The sequence below is a fragment of the Papio anubis genome, chromosome X, assembly GCF_008728515.1.
Source record: "Papio anubis isolate 15944 chromosome X, Panubis1.0, whole genome shotgun sequence".
Classification (NCBI taxonomy): domain Eukaryota; kingdom Metazoa; phylum Chordata; class Mammalia; order Primates; family Cercopithecidae; genus Papio; species Papio anubis.
In genome coordinates, this window is record NC_044996.1 from 53,125,343 (window position 1) to 53,141,734 (window position 16,392).

Sequence of the window (16,392 nt, forward strand, 5' to 3'; positions counted from 1 at the left end):
GTTTGTATTTCTGTGGGGTCGGTGGTGATATCCCCTTTATCATTTTTAATTGCGTCGATTTGATTCTTCTCTCTTTTCTTCTTTATTAGTCTTGCTAGTGGTCTGTCAATTTTGTTGATCTTTTCAAAAAACCAACTCCTGGATTCATTGATTTTTTGGAGGGTTTTTTGTGTCTCTATCTCCTTCAGTTCTGCTCTGATCTTAGTTATTTCTTGCCTTCTGCTAGCTTTGGAATGTGTTTGCTCTTGCTTCTCTAGTTCTTTTAATTGCGATGTTAGAGTGTCAATTTTTGATCTTTCCTGCTTTCTCTTGTGGGCATTTAGTGCTATAAATTTCCCTCTGCACACTGCTTTAAATGTGTCCCAGAGATTCTGGTATGTTGTATCTTTGTTCTCATTGGTTTCAAAGAACATCTTTATTTCTGCCTTCATTTCGTTATGTACCCAGTAGTCATTCAGGAGCAGGTTGTTCAGTTTCCATGTAGTTGAGCGGTTTTGATTGAGTTTCTTAGTCCTGAGTTCTAGTTTGATTGCACTGTGGTCTGAGAGACAGTTTGTTATAATTTCTGTTCTTGTACATTTGCTGAGGAGTGCTTTACTTCCAATTATATGGTCAATTTTGGAGTAAGTACGATGTGGTGCTGAGAAGAATGTATATTCTGTTGATTTGGGGTGGAGAGTTCTATAGATGTCTATTAGGTCTGCTTGCTGCAGAGATGAGTTCAATTCCTGGATATCCTTGTTAACTTTCTGTCTCGTTGATCTGTCTAATGTTGACAGTGGAGTGTTGAAGTCTCCCATTATTATTGTATGGGAGTCTAAGTCTCTTTGTAAGTCTCTAAGGACTTGCTTTATGAATCTGGGTGCTCCTGTATTGGGTGCATATATATTTAGGATAGTTAGCTCTTCCTGTTGAATTGATCCCTTTACCATTATGTAATGGCCTTCTTTGTCTCTTTTGATCTTTGATGGTTTAAAGTCTGTTTTATCAGAGACTAGTATTGCAACCCCCGCTTTTTTTTGTTATCTATTTGCTTGGTAAATCTTCCTCCATCCCTTTATTTTGAGCCTATGTATGTCTCTGCGTGTGAGATGGGTCTCCTGAATATAGCAGACTGATGGGTCTTGACTCTTTATCCAGTTTGCCAGTCTGTGTCTCTTAATTGGAGCATTTAGTCCATTTACATTTAAGGTTAATATTGTTATGTGTGAACTTGATCCTGCCATTATGATATTAACTGGTTATTTTGCTCATTAGTTGATGCAGTTTCTTCCTAGCCTCGATGGTCTTTACATTTTGGCATGTTTTCGAGGTGGCTGGTATCAGTTGTTCCTTTCCATGTTTAGTACTTCCTTCAGGGTCTCTTGTAAGGCAGGCCTAGTGTTGACAAAATCTCTAAGCATTTGCTTATCTGTAAAGGATTTTATTTCTCCTTCACTTATGAAACTTAGTTTGGCTGGATATGAAATTCTGGGTTTAAAATTCTTTTCTTTAAGAATGTTGAATATTGGCCCCCACTCTCTCCTGGCTTGGAGAGTTTCTGCCGAGAGATCTGCTGTTAGTCTGATGGGCTTCCCTTTGTGGGTAACCCGACCTTTCTCTCTGGCTGCCCTTAAGATTTTTTCCTTCATTTCAACTTTGGTGAATCTGGCAATTATGTGTCTTGGAGTTGCTCTTCTCGAGGAGTATCTTTGTGGCGTTCTCTGTATTTCCTGGATTTGAATGTTGGCCTGCCCTACTAGGTTGGGGAAGTTCTCCTGGATGATATCCTGAAGAGTGTTTTCCAACTTGGTTCCATTTTCCCCCTCACTTTCAGGCACCCCAATCAGACGTAGATTTGGTCTTTTTACATAATCCCATACTTCTTGCAGGCTTTGTTCATTTCTTTTTCTTCTTTTTTCTTTTGGTTTCTCTTCTCGCTTCATTTCATTCATTTGATCCTCAATCGCTGATACTCTTTCTTCCAGTTGATCGAGTCGGTTACTGAAGCTTGTGCATTTGTCACGTATTTCTCGTGTCATGGTTTTCATCTCTTTCATTTCGTTTATGACCTTCTCTGCATTAATTAGTCTAGCCGTCAATTCTTCCACTTTTTTTTCAAGATTTTTAGTTTCTTTGCGCTGGGTACGTAATTCCTCCTTTAGCTCTAAGAAATTTGATGGACTGAAGCCTTCTTCTCTCATCTCGTCAAAGTCATTTTCCGTCCAGCTTTGATCCGTTGCTGACGATGAGCTGCGCTCCTTTGCCGGGGGAGATGTGCTCTTATTTTTTGAATTTCCAGCTTTTCTGCCCTGCTTTTTCCCCATCTTTGTGGTTTTATCTGCCTCTGGTCTTTGATGATGGTGATGTACTGATGGGGTTTTGGTGTAGGTGTCCTTCCTGTTTGATAGTTTTCCTTCTAACAGTCAGGACCCTCAGCTGTAGGTCTGTTGGAGATTGCTTGAGGTCCACTCCAGACCCTGTCTGCCTGGGTATCAGCAGCAGAGGCTGCAGAAGATAGAATATTGCTGAACAGCGAGTGTTGCTGTCTGATTCTTGTTCTGGAAGCTTCGTTTCAGGGGTGTACCCCACCGTGTGAGGTGTGAGGTGTCGGTCTGCACCTAGTGGGGGATGTCTCCCAGTTAGGCTACCCACTTGAGCTGGCAGTCTGTCCATTCTCAGATCTTAACCTCTGTGCTGGGAGATCCATTGCTCTCTTCAAAGCTGTCAGACAGGGGTATTTACCTCTGCTGAGGTTTCTGCTGCTTTTTGTTTAGCTATGCCCTGTCCCCAGAGGAGGATGTACAGAGGCAGGCTGGCGTCCTTGAGCTCTGGTGGGCTCCACCCAATTTGAGCTTCCTGGAGGCTTTGTTTACCTACTTAAGCCTCAGCAATGGCTGGCGCCCCTCCCCCAGCCTCACTGCAGCTTTGCAGTTAGATCTCAGACTGCTGTGCTAGCAATGAGGGAGGCTCCGTGTGAGTGGAACCCTCTGGGCCAGGTGTGGGATATAATCTCCTGGTGTGCTGTTTGCTAAGACCCTTGGTAAAGCACAGTATTAGAGTGGGAGTTACCCAATTTTCCAGGTGTTGTGTGTCTCAATTTCCTTTTGCTAGGAAAAGGAATTCCCTTCCCCCTTGTGCTTCCCAGGTGAGGTGATGCCTCGCCCTGCTTCAGCTCTCGCTGGTTGGGCTGCACCTGCGGACCAGCACCGACTGCCTGACATGCCCCAGTGAAATTAACCCGGTACCTCAGTTGAAAATGCAGAAATCACTCGTCTTCTGTGTCACTCACGCTGGGAGCTGGAGGTTGGAGCTGTTCCTATTCGGCCATCTTGGGAGTGCCCCTGGGGATCCTTCTTTATTACAATTTTCACAGCTCTTGGCCTGGTTTTTGCTTTAATTTATTTAGGATTTAATTTTGGAGAAAATTCTGTGGCAGGTATGCTATCTGTATTTTTACATTTTAAATACTGGGAATAATTTTCTTGCTTACTTCCAACAATCCTGTCTTTTATAATAACCAGATGTTATGGAGTCATCACTTGCTTCTTGTAGGCTTGTGACATTTTCCTGCCCTTTTATAGACGTTCTGATTTTCGACACTCTGAACACTTTTGACCTAGTTAGTTATAACTTTCTCTGGTGCCTAATTTTCTGCAATGTTCCCTTTAAACTTTTGACCCTGTTTGCGGATGGTAGTGCTTATATTAAGTACAGAATTTGATAATCACAGTGTAGCATTCAGATATTTTTGTTACTACTCATCCCATCAGTCTATTGCTTGGGGCTTTTTTTCCTCTAATGTGGATCATCATTGGAAGTCTGTGCCATATTGTATCTCATTTTGAACTGCAGAACTGAGAATGTATCATTATGTACTGAAATTCTTGGACTCTTCTCCTGAAACCTATTCCATTTCATCTCACAACTGCATTTATTATACAGTATTGTAATTACATACATCATTCTCATGGGGATTTGAAATATTCACTTCAAGTGTCTGGAAGCAGTAGAGATATTTTCACCAAGGTTTTAAAAATAGTTAAAGCTATCAGCATCTAAACATTGTATACCAACCTAGGACATAGATTCTATGCTTAAATAAGAGTAATACGTGCAGGAAGGACAAACAAAAACTGAACTTTTGTGATACTGCCTGTAGCAGAGGGTTTGCATGGCTAACTGCAATTTTTATCATACAGACCTGCCTACATACTTAGAGATTTGTAGCATTTGGAAGCACTTTTATCCTGACTTCCTGTCTAATAATCTAAAGAACATCTGACAATTGTAGAGAGCTTTGCATCCCAAAGGGCCGTACAAACTACACATGTGCTGGAATTAACTTACCTCAACACTGAAAGGCATCTTGCTCTAGTGAATGAGTCTAGGGAACCTTTCATGACCAAAACTAGCCAGACCTTTGAGTTCCTGACTCATTCTAGCGGCAAAGGCAATGCATACTTCATTTTTGCAACCGTTTGATTCTGCACTGTCATAAAAGAAAAAGATCACATACTCAAACTGGATAACAGCACCTAGAAGATATTTTTTGAAATATATCAGCTTTCTCTTTGTATAGGAGGTTTGTGCAGACCTTAGGGTGGATATGGCTATGATATCATGCACCTTCTCTGAAGCAGTTGCTTCACTAGATCATATTTCTATATAACCTTTTCCTTCTTCTGAAATACAGTCCTATTTTTAGAATCAGGTAGCATGCCAGTCACCATAAATCCTGTTCCAGCTTTATTACCAACTATCTTTTAAATTTTGGCCCCTATGCCTACCCCACTCCTTCGTATTTTAAGGCAGTTGTAAGTAGGGAAATCTTAAAATTAGGAGAGATATTAGTAGTGGTTACAATTACTATTTACTGAGCACTCACTTTATTACTTAAAATAACACTAAATGCTATAACAAATAATTTTAAGAGTTCCAATGGAATAGAATTTGTTGCTCTTGTAAAGTTCAATAGGTGAAGGAATTAGCATAGGAATTCAATAGGAAAATGTTTGATCTAGTAATTAAAAACCCAGGTTATTGGAGGCTCTTGCACCTTCACCTAGTAGCACTGACTTCCATGTAGCAGCTATGGAAAGAATGAAGGATTTTGCAAGAGGTTTTTATAGGCCAGACCTGGAATTGGCATACATTATATCTACCTACATTACAATAGCCACAACTTCATAAAATTATCATCCTTCACTGTAATTCGAGGCTGAGAAATATAGACTAAGTGTCTGCCTAGGAGGATAGGAAAATAGATTTGGTGAACAGAAATCCCAGTTCTGCCATACTTAGTATGTACCAGTTATATGTTAAATACTAATTTTACTTACATTATGTTTATTCCCACAGAAGCTCTACAGGAATGCTTTTATTATACTCATTTAATAGGTACAAGAAAATTGTGGCTCAAACTGGTGATGCAACTGCTCCAGAGTAATTTAGCTTGTAAGAAGCAGAGCTTGAATTTGTACCGAGGTCTGATGCCAAAGTTTATGTAAATAATCAGGTTCAAGTTACCTGTAAATAGTTAAGAACATGTGCTTAAATATATTATCTTCTTCAACACTCCTTCCCCAGAATGGAAGCTTTATAACTTTCTTTGATAACCTATACCAATGTCTCGTCATTTGATGATTAAAATGTTCTTCCTTATGTGTTATATAAAGCACATTTGGTACTACTTATTTTAGAATATGTGGAAAAACTTAAGGAAGAAAATATAAACCTCTCACAATACTACTACCCAGCAACAATCTGTTGATATACAATGGTATTTCTGGTTATTTAAATACATTTTGTTGTACAGGATTAAATCCTACTACACATATTGCATTTCAACATACTTCTTTTGTAAACTAAAGAGCCGACCATGAATACGTCTCCATTTCATAAGATACTCTTCCAAAATACCACTTTTTACTAATAATGACTGCAAAATATTGCATTCTTAGCCTGTGCCATAATTTATTCTACCAATAACTTCTGCACATTTCAGTTGTGTACAACTTTTTGAAAATTTTTTTAAGATGCTGATATAAAGATACTAAATGATGTCATGTATATCTTGCCTCATTTGAAAGATGAGGGTGACATCTGGTCCATTTTTGGTCTTATATAATTTCTCCAAGATCAGCACATTATTTGCATATGGATCTCAGGTGTGGTGAGACGTGAGCTAGTTTTGATAAAAGTCTTTTGGGAACCTTAGAGAAAACTAGGCTATTAATCAAGTTTCTTTTAGTACAAAGAAGCATAGAGAGCTGTGAGAATTTCTGTGAAAAATACAGAATGAAAGATACCTTTTTACAAAAAAAAAAAAGAAAAACAATTTAATGTCATGTAGCTTTATAAAGTGGATCAATATCACTAACTTGCCATGGGTAGAAGAAGCTAATTGATTTTGCTGCCACCTGTGAGCACAGGTAAGCAGCAGGCCTCATACTGCTTATTGGCTGCCTTGACAGGGTATGTGTTTGTTTAACATTAGCAAACTCAAGAAAAATTATCTTAGTCTCACATTGCTTTATTACTCCTAATGGCTTGTTTCAACAAACAATTCAGCCCTGTGGAACAGACTGGATGACTAATGTTGTCTGTCAGCACAGACTCTGGCAGAATGCTGTTTTCGACATCAAGGGAAACAGTTGCCGAGCTGTCCGTGGAATGCGTGACACCACAGAATACTTGTCACTATGGAGTTTACACCATTTGAGTTGGAGGTAGACCACACTCCCAACACATTTAAAATATGACCAAACCTACACACACACACACACACACACACACACACACACACACACACACTGTTTACTCCAAACAGAGATTATATCCTTACAAGTGTAATCTCTGAGGTAATAGAAATATTTTCTAATCCAGTAAAGTATCAGAATATTCTCACATACTGTTGTCGGGGAGGGCACGTAAATTGGAACAAACTTACAGAAGGCAATTGGGAAGTATTTATTAACATTTAAAATATACTATGCGATAACCCAGAAGTTTTACCTATAAGATTCTATTATTAGACAAAAATTATAGCAAAACAGATAAGTAAAAATATTTATGTACAAAGGAAGCCATTGGAATATTGTTTGTAATAGCAAAACAAAATAAAACAAAAACCAAACAAAAACTAGTAAGAACTTAAATGTCCCTTAATAGAAGAATGATACAGCTATTCAGTGGAATACCAAGTACCATGCCCTTATAACAGAGTGAAATAGAGCTATATGTGCTGATCTGGATCTATGTATGTAGATCTGACTATCTACATCTTATTGTTAAATGGGAAATGGAAATTGTAATATGATCCCATTTTTGTAAATAAAACAAATATTCTTACATATCTATAGCTAAACATGTTTATGTTTACATTAATGCCAATATAAATATATTTTATGCCTATAAAATCATAGAGAAAAAATAAGAAGGGCAAAAACCAAACTTGTAGCAAGGCTTTCCTTTGAGGGGTAGGAATGAAAGAACTTGAGCTGTGAGGGTCTGGGTTTTACCACACATACACATACAAACTTAGTATATACGTACATAAAATCCCTACCTACATACCTACACCATTCATAAGCCAGAGTATTTGATGAGAGTAATCAGTCCTTCTGGGTGAATAGAAACTAATTTTTTTTCTCAAATAGTAGAAAAAATTCTGATAGTTGTACTTTACAACTAAAAGGGATTAGATATGAGCTCAGTAAAGTACTAAATATTAGAACTCGCCTATTTGAACTGGAATTTACTTTTGAATGATATTGACGATAGAGAATCACAGATTCATACATTTTGCTCCAATACTTACTTGCTGTGAACGAAGCTCATCACTACTGCAGGAAACATCAAAAATACCATGTGCAAAATATATACAATTTTTACTTATCAATTAAAAATAAAACACAAAAGTACAAAACAAAATACCACATGCAGAAAATCTACTTTCTGGGACCAAGTGATTATGTCCTGGGTGGCCCATCCTACATACTACAAAAGTTTAATACAATTGTCCTGCTTTCTTGACACATCATGGAGATAGGTTGGCTTGCTTTCATTGCTAGTATAGAAAGATATGGAGTAATAGAGACTTGACTTACAGATAAACTACAAGTACGCATATGGTCATGTATTTATTGGATAATCTCAATATGGATCTTCGAGTCCTCATAAGAGTGGTATTTGGGAAGGAGTTTCCTTAGGGAGATGTCATCTTTCATTTAGATGTATAAAATGATTAGATATAATTGAGCTACTAGTAATAATATTACTGACAGTTAAACTTGATTGAGGGCATTTTATGCACTGCAAACACTATCTGAAATAACTTATCACAGCTGTATGAAATAGTTGCTATAATTATTCCTAAATCATAGACGTGAAACTAGAGCTTAGAGAAGTAAGGTAACTTGTCAAAAATCACATGGTAAATTAGCAGTTAAGTAGGATTTCAAACCCAGGTCTGTTGAACTCCAAATCCTACGCCTTTAATTACTGAGTTCCATATACTGCTTCAATAGTAGGTACATTATTTGATGGCTATTATGGATTAAATATCCTTTCACAAGTTTACAGAGGGATCTAAGAGCAATTTATAGCATTGTTTTTATATATTTTGATTAACACTTTGGGAACATAAGTGATGAATACTCTAGAAATTGCTTCCTTTATGTTTGTATAGTTATCGTTTCTATTATAAAGAGATGTTCCAGGAGGATTTACATAGTGTTTTGGCACTCATTAGCTTAACTTTTAGTCAACTACATTTAGAAACCATTTAAAAGCCAATAAATGGGTAGCTTTATTGAAATAAAATAACAATCAAGTTTGAAAATAAAAATCTTGGTTATAATTCCAGGACTGCCATTTACTCAGTTGGACAAGTCATTTAACTTCATTGAGCCTAAGTTTACCTGTCATAGTTAATATGGTTGGCCTGGCTGGTGACATTTGTCCTTTCCCTTTTTTGCCAGTTTCTAACCCTCGATATACTTAGAACCTTCATTCTGTCTCCAGATTCCCATTCCATCCCTCTATCCCTTGCCTTGTGCCTTGGAAGTCTGATCTTTATGATTACATTAAAGGACTTGTCTGCCTTCTGGCTTCATTTTAGATTAGGACAATGGGGAACACTGGAAGAAGTTCTATCAGATGAAGGGAAGACAGTGAGGTTAGGTTATTCTTCTTCCTCCTTTTCTGTGCGATCACCGTGGACTAGCTGCATCTTGTCAAGAGGCCTCATAGCCACTTCATCTCAATGTTGTCATCATCCACTCCTCTGGCCCATTTAGACCTAAAAGTGGCTCACTTCACCTCTTCCTAGCCCCAAGATTTTGCCTTATCCTTGTGGTATTCCCCATACACTGCTCGTATCTTTGGAAATACTCCCTCTTTCAAACTCTCCTCAGAATATCCAGTTCATGTGATCTGACTGGTTTTATGCCCAGATTCTGATTGATGCAGCTGTACATCTCTCTGTAAATTGTGTGCTCAGTTAAAGAAGATGTTTTTTACAGAGAAAAGTTAATTGTTTTTAGATTAAGTGCATATGAGTAACAGATACTTATTTTTTATTGATGCATAATATTTATACATATTTATGGGATACATATGATGTTTTGATACATGTGTAGAATGTGATGATGAAATCCGGGTATTTAAGATAGCTATCACCTCAAACATTTATCATTTCTTTGTATTGGGAACATTTCAAATTTTCTAGCTATTTTAAAATATATAATATATTGTTGCTAGCTATAGTCACCCTTCTATGCTAGTGAGCAGTAGAACTTACTCGTTCTGTCTAAATGCATGTTTGTATCCATTAACCAACCTCCCTTTATCCCTCACTTACGTACACACCCTTCCTAGTCTCTACTAACTATCATTCTTTTGATAGTATCTCCAAGCAAATGTTTAAGGCCCAAATTGTTACTTTACCTGGAGCTTTTCTTCTTTCCATTGTATCACTTTCATTCCCTGGAAAACCCCTACTCTTCCAATATAATAGAAGAAGCTTATTGCCTGACTGAACACAGTGTGGCAAAACGGCCCTGTGAAAGCTTAGGCCTTCACATTTTTTTTCATGAAGAATTCGAATCTCTCTTAATCAAAAGTGTGTCACTCAACTATGTTGTGACTAGATAAGCAAGGTTTATCTCTGGTCATTAATTGTCTATCATGTTACACATTGGTGCAAAGCCCTGATTCAACTTTTTTCTACAAAATGCTTTTGTAATTGATTACTATGTTTTATGTACTTGTGAGAAGCAACCTGGTAGAAAAAAATAGACAACTTTTACATGTATAGTTTGTCAGAGTTTCATTTCTAGAAATGCTAAAGATGATCTCTTCCCTGTCAATTCATAAAATTTTAGGAAGCTTAATATATATCATGATATTAACCTGCTACATAAACTATTGTACTACCCAGGTGTTTGTGATGCTGCTGCTGTAGCTGCTACTGATTATGCTAAAATAAACTTCCCCACTGTGCTCATCTTTCAGATTTTGAGTTTTGGGTGGGAGATAACAACTAGTAATTATAGGCTATGTACTGTGCTATCATTTTAAATACATCATGAATTTCTTACTAACTGAAACATAGCACTAGACCACATTTCTTTCTTTTTGCAAGACCATAAGTATTGTAAAACAAGTTATAAACCAGTTCAGAAAAGAGGTAAATTGTGGTCTATCCTAATTCAAAGATAGATTATCTACTTATTGGATACATTTACTAAAACAAGAAATCTATTTCATTTAGTCCTGATTTTCTAATTTTTTTTTCTCCAGATTAAAAAAAAAAATCTCTTTCCCTAGGCATGGACAGATGAAAATGTGTTCTAGGAAAGTTTTCGGAAAAAAATTCCAAGTAAACTGTCATTTGGGAGCCTCCAAGGCTGGGGTGGCAAAGATGGTGAAAGGACCCTTTCCCTTAGGTTGACATAGTACTGGAGATGCCAAAGTTACTGGGATGATCCAGATGTTTGTGCAGCAGGGATTTTCTATTGTTATTATTTTTCTTTATTCAATATGCCTTCTACCTCCTGATAGATATCATGGAAACAGGCCAGTAGATAAGAAGTTCTAAGACAAGAGCAATTGTGAAATATCTGACAATTAGAGCAGCAGCACATGTAGCTGAGTTTAATGTTTTCATTATAATAATCAAGACAAACAGATCATTATTTTATATAAATTAACTTTTTCACATCTTTAAAAATTTTATGTACCTAATTTGTTTCCTTATTATTTTAATGATGGAACATTTGACAGTTGAACCTAAGGTATTTTCCACCAAAGATAGTTCTTAAAGTGTTTGAAAAATACTATGCACCTGCAGGTAAATTATGTACTATTCCTGACTTGAGATGGATTATTGAGACAAAAATAATTTTAAAACCAATAGCATGTTGGTTGATAATCAGAGACAACACTGATTGTAACAACTAGGTAGATATTTAAGCATAATGTGATTAGTTCAAAAGAAATTAAACTGTAGGAACTTTCAATGGACTTTGTATTGTTGAAGTGCTATTTTGTATAATTGCAAAATTTTATGTAAATGAAGAAGGGTAGTATAAGATAGCCACAAGTCAAAGTTTACATTTCCAAAGTCTAGTGATACTGGGAAGAAGAGAAGAAAATGTGTGAAAGATAAGAAAATGTGCTGGGCGTGCAGGTGGCAGAAACATTCTCAAAGATTCCTGCCAGGGAGTCAGGGGAGACAAAGCTATGAAATAGTAAGATTGCATTTCTTTCAAATCTGCATATTCTGCAGCCCTTAAGCCATTACCTGCAGCTGAGGAGTTCCAATAAAAGTGATTTAAAAACTCATTCTGGCTGCCTCCAGATGCCAGCCTCCTGGGGTTGCCACCACGCATTATTTAATATGAACTTGATGGTTTCAATCCCCTTCCTGATGCCTGATTCAGCTCTTCTATAGGCAGCCCCTTCTGTCTGTAACTGACAAGATGTTGCTAATGACTGGAAATGTTAAAACATATTTCCTATTAGTTTTCATTATTTATTTCTTTTATATTTTTCCTGAATATATGTTTTCCTGAAATTAGGATGAAATCTGGCTTCTTTGGATTCCATTTTAGCTTGACACCTGACAGAATATCCTGTCAAAAGAATTAAATATGACCTTGATACAAGAGATCTCTTGCTTTGGAAGAAGAAAATCTGTTTCGCATAGTTTCTGAATTAGAATTTATGTCAGTAACAGAATATTAGTTCTGGAAGCAGGTGTGGTATTTTTTCTTCTTTAAATTTTAAAATAGACCATTCACATTTATACAACTACAAATAATCTTATCTGGTATTACTTACCAATCCATTATCACTGGAAGATTAATTAACTGGGAGCAGTAAGGAGGAATATCTTGTCAAGTTGTGCTGTAATTATTGGTTTACATGTCTGCCCTTCTCACCTTGAGTTCTAGGAGGTCAAGGATGCTTCTTGTTTACTTTTGTAAACCCACACTGCCTGGTCTATCAAAGGTGCTCATTCAATAAATGCTGGGTAAATAAATGAGTGGTTCTGGTAAAATATTCTTTTTTGTAGGTTTAGTTTTATATCACACAGAGTTTTACATCTGTGTTTGACCATATTGCTTCACACTTTGCATCAAATAGGTCCTGACCTTCGTATCATATCTTGGCTGATATTAATCTGATACCTACAAAGATGTTTCTGTCTTTGTTCTATAATCACTCACATTTCAGTCTTTGAAATGAATCACAAACAAATATTAACCAGAATGTTAAAATCTAGACTTTTTTTTTCTATTGGACACAGCACATATCTATATAATAAGGAAAGCCAGGTGTACAGCTTCCTTCCAATGTGAGTTTGTTCTGCCAATGCCCTTTTAAAAAATGCCTATGCATCTGTGATGGGAATTGAATCTATAAAGCTCCATGATTCTAGGCAAAAAACTTTAATTTTCTTCATTGAGTAGCGCCCCAAAACTTTGTTATTTAAAAGTCCCTCTCTCCATGAATGTGTCCTGTCTCCTATCATCATATATTTTCCACAAATGCATCACATATGGTTTTCACTTGCTGCTTTTCTGCTACTTTGCTGTTTCATTCACCCTTACATGTGGGCTACAGTATCATCCTTTGTTTTTAGATATACTAGTTTTGAGAAATCAATGAATATACTCCCTTATGACTTTTGAAAAAAGTCAACTTTTATGGTGTAAGGGCCAAGAATAAATAAAACTAAATTAAATGTAATATAGTCCCCACAATACTCTTGAGCAATATATAATGCAACATTTAAAAAATAAAGAGTAATCATTCTCTTTCCCAAAATATTATTTTTCTTATCAAACTGAAAATAGCTGCCCTGTATTTACCTTCATTGCTTTCTCGTCTTTCCTTTAAACTTTTTTGATAAGGAGATGCTTGTGAGTCTAAAAGGAAGAAAAAATTATCTACGTATCTAGTTTTCTATCAGGAATATTGTAAGATCCCTGTTTTCTAATCCTATTTCTTATTACTCAGCTTGAATACCTATTTGTGTATGCAGAATGATTACTGCCTATAATACTTAGAAAGTAGGGCTGCAATTTTGCTGGCAAATTGTGCCTTGACAGGTTCCACATACCTCTTGTTAATCAATATCTTTCATTTTAAAAAGAAGGATGCAGACAAATAGCAAAGAAATAAATAAATGAGCTTTGCATGCAAGTTTCTCTTTGTCCATTTAAATTATTCTGAATACAGATGCCAAGTTGAAATATTTTTGATGGTTTGCTTTTCAGGGGCTCTGGTCACAACAAAAGCAAAAATGGTACAGTGAAGCCAGTTCCAAGCCCTTGAGTGTCTTCTCTCTCTTCAGTATTCCTCTTTGCGAGTTTGGCATTTCATCTATGCTAATCAGATCTATCATGCATTGACAGGTGGTGAGTGTGTACTCTGATTCCAACCTACTTAGCATAATTGTAGTATTTAGTGCAATTTCTTAGATATTATTTGATATTATGTTAATAAGTGAATTACCAAAAGTGAGCCAATCATTTTGTAGTTCTCGCCATTCTTTATTTTAAAAAAAAAAAAAAAAAAAACCTCATCTTGGTTCTCCATGCTAGTCTCAGGGGATGTATTATTTACAATCCAGGCATACTATTAACAAATCATGTAATATAAAAATTAGAAATTGTTTTACTTTTCAAATCCACTGAGGAAGGACATACTACAAATACTGTACTACAAATATTGTATGTTTCTAGACATTTCATAGTGGATACCCAAATCTTTTCTAAGTACTGAATTGATAGTCTATGTGCTACACTGCCTGCCTATATTCTAAAGTTTCATGTATGTCTATAAATACCATAATTCTTTGCTATAATTTTGATTCCTATGAACATTTAACAGAGCAGCAGAAAGATGTGTAAGTAAAACAAGATTGTTTCCTCCACTTTAGATGAACTGTGGTAAAGATGAAAAGGTGGTTGTGTGGTTGAGTGTCAGTAACGGTCTTTGAAAGCCCTTGTGAACATACAAATAATGCCAACATTTTGAGATATAGGCTGATGAAGGCTGGTAGGTTGTCATTTGTGTTCAATTGATAGGAAGGGAAAAATTGAAAACATGTGAAAAGGAAATTTCGAACATATATATACATTATATATACATATATACACACACACACATATATATAATATTTGAAGAGTTAAATTTTGTCTTCTTTTCTAAGTGTATGTTTAAGCGTAAAATCTCATTCATGTATATGCCAACACAAGAGTAATGCCCTTTAATTAACAAGCAGTTCTAGGAAACCACTGCAAAAATCAGTGTGTACAAAGTGGTGTATCTCCAATTTTTTAATTATACCCAGGAATTTATGGGGTAACCAAATCTTTTATATATAGGCCACTAGGAGAAAGGATTCTGGGCCACCTGAATGGGCATAGCGGAAATTTGCTGTGTGTTTTTGGCTGTTCATCATCCAATTCTTCACTGTGTAATGTACTAATTGGACATAGTACCCACCTTTCGTACAAAAATCAAAGACTGGAGACTTCTTTCCTAGCATTCTGGCAGCCAGATTATGGGTATATTAGCCAGGCTCGGCTAATTGGATGCTATCATCCCAGACTATGAATCTAAATTGCATAACACAAGGATGGAATAATGATTAGAATTGATTTGGCATAGCTGTTATCATGTCTAGCGGTAATAATAGTAGTGCATAGAGGAGGTGGAGGCCTAAAAATATTGGTGGCTCTGTCCTGGCCTGGTCGTTCTGGCTAAAAGGTTATTAGTTTTATTTGTTTGTTTGTTTGTTTTGCTTCTTATCCTTCCAAAGCTTATTTGGTTCCTTCCAGTCTTAGAAGTCTGTTTTCTCAGCCAATATAATAGTACCCTTATAACCTTCCAACGAATCCTTTTTTATTTCCTAGAATAGTTACAGTTCATTACTATTACTACCAGATAAGAATAATGACAGATACCATATATTGCTTCCCAATGTCTCTGCACTAGTGGATGTTTGACAAGCTGCAGATCATATCTTCTGGCGATTGCAGGAACCCATTGTGACCAATTTAATATCTATGAGGAAATTGGTACATTTGGCATAACAAAGGAGATATGTAAAATTTACTAAAATGATATCATTGTTTACATTTTGTAGAATTTTTTTTTTTACATGAAAGAAAGAGTGTAGAAAAGTATTTGGTAATAATAGATGTAGGTTGATCTAGAGGGCATGATCTTAAGAAACAGGTGGTCCTGGGTGATAATCTTGGCTCTGCTGTTTGTTACCTGTGCCCTGGGTGAGTTGCTTAAGTTTCTTCACCTGTAAAAAATCATAAGAAGTGTTGTGGGAATTATACAAATATTCTATTATAAACTACTTTGCAACAAGCACAGAGCCTGACATATAATTACCATTTAATTAATTAATAATTATCGCAGCCAAACATTTGTTGAGTTTTTAGCATGAGGCAGGAACAGTAGTGCTCTATATGTTTTATAAGTGAAAATAATCTTCAAATCAAATCTAAAGTAAGTGCTGTTTTTATCCCCATTTTATAGATGAGGCATAAAGAAAGTGAAGCACAGAGGGGTTACAAAACTTGCTCAAGGTCACACAGCAACAATTCCATCCTCTCTAGTTTCCTGATTAAATTTGTGTCTCTTTCCTCTTCCATTTGTTCTTTTTATTTGTTACTTCTAGTTTCAAGTCTTCTATTTCTTTTTTCCTTTTTGAATTTCAGAGTCACTGACCAACAACTTAAAAATAATTCTGTAGTAATTTGTGAGTAGAGCCTGGGACGTGATACCTCACTTTCAGTGTCTTTTTTTCAAGGACATAAAAAAGGTTATCCATATACACTCTCCTCATTGTAAGGCAATTGCCCTACAGATCTGAAATAT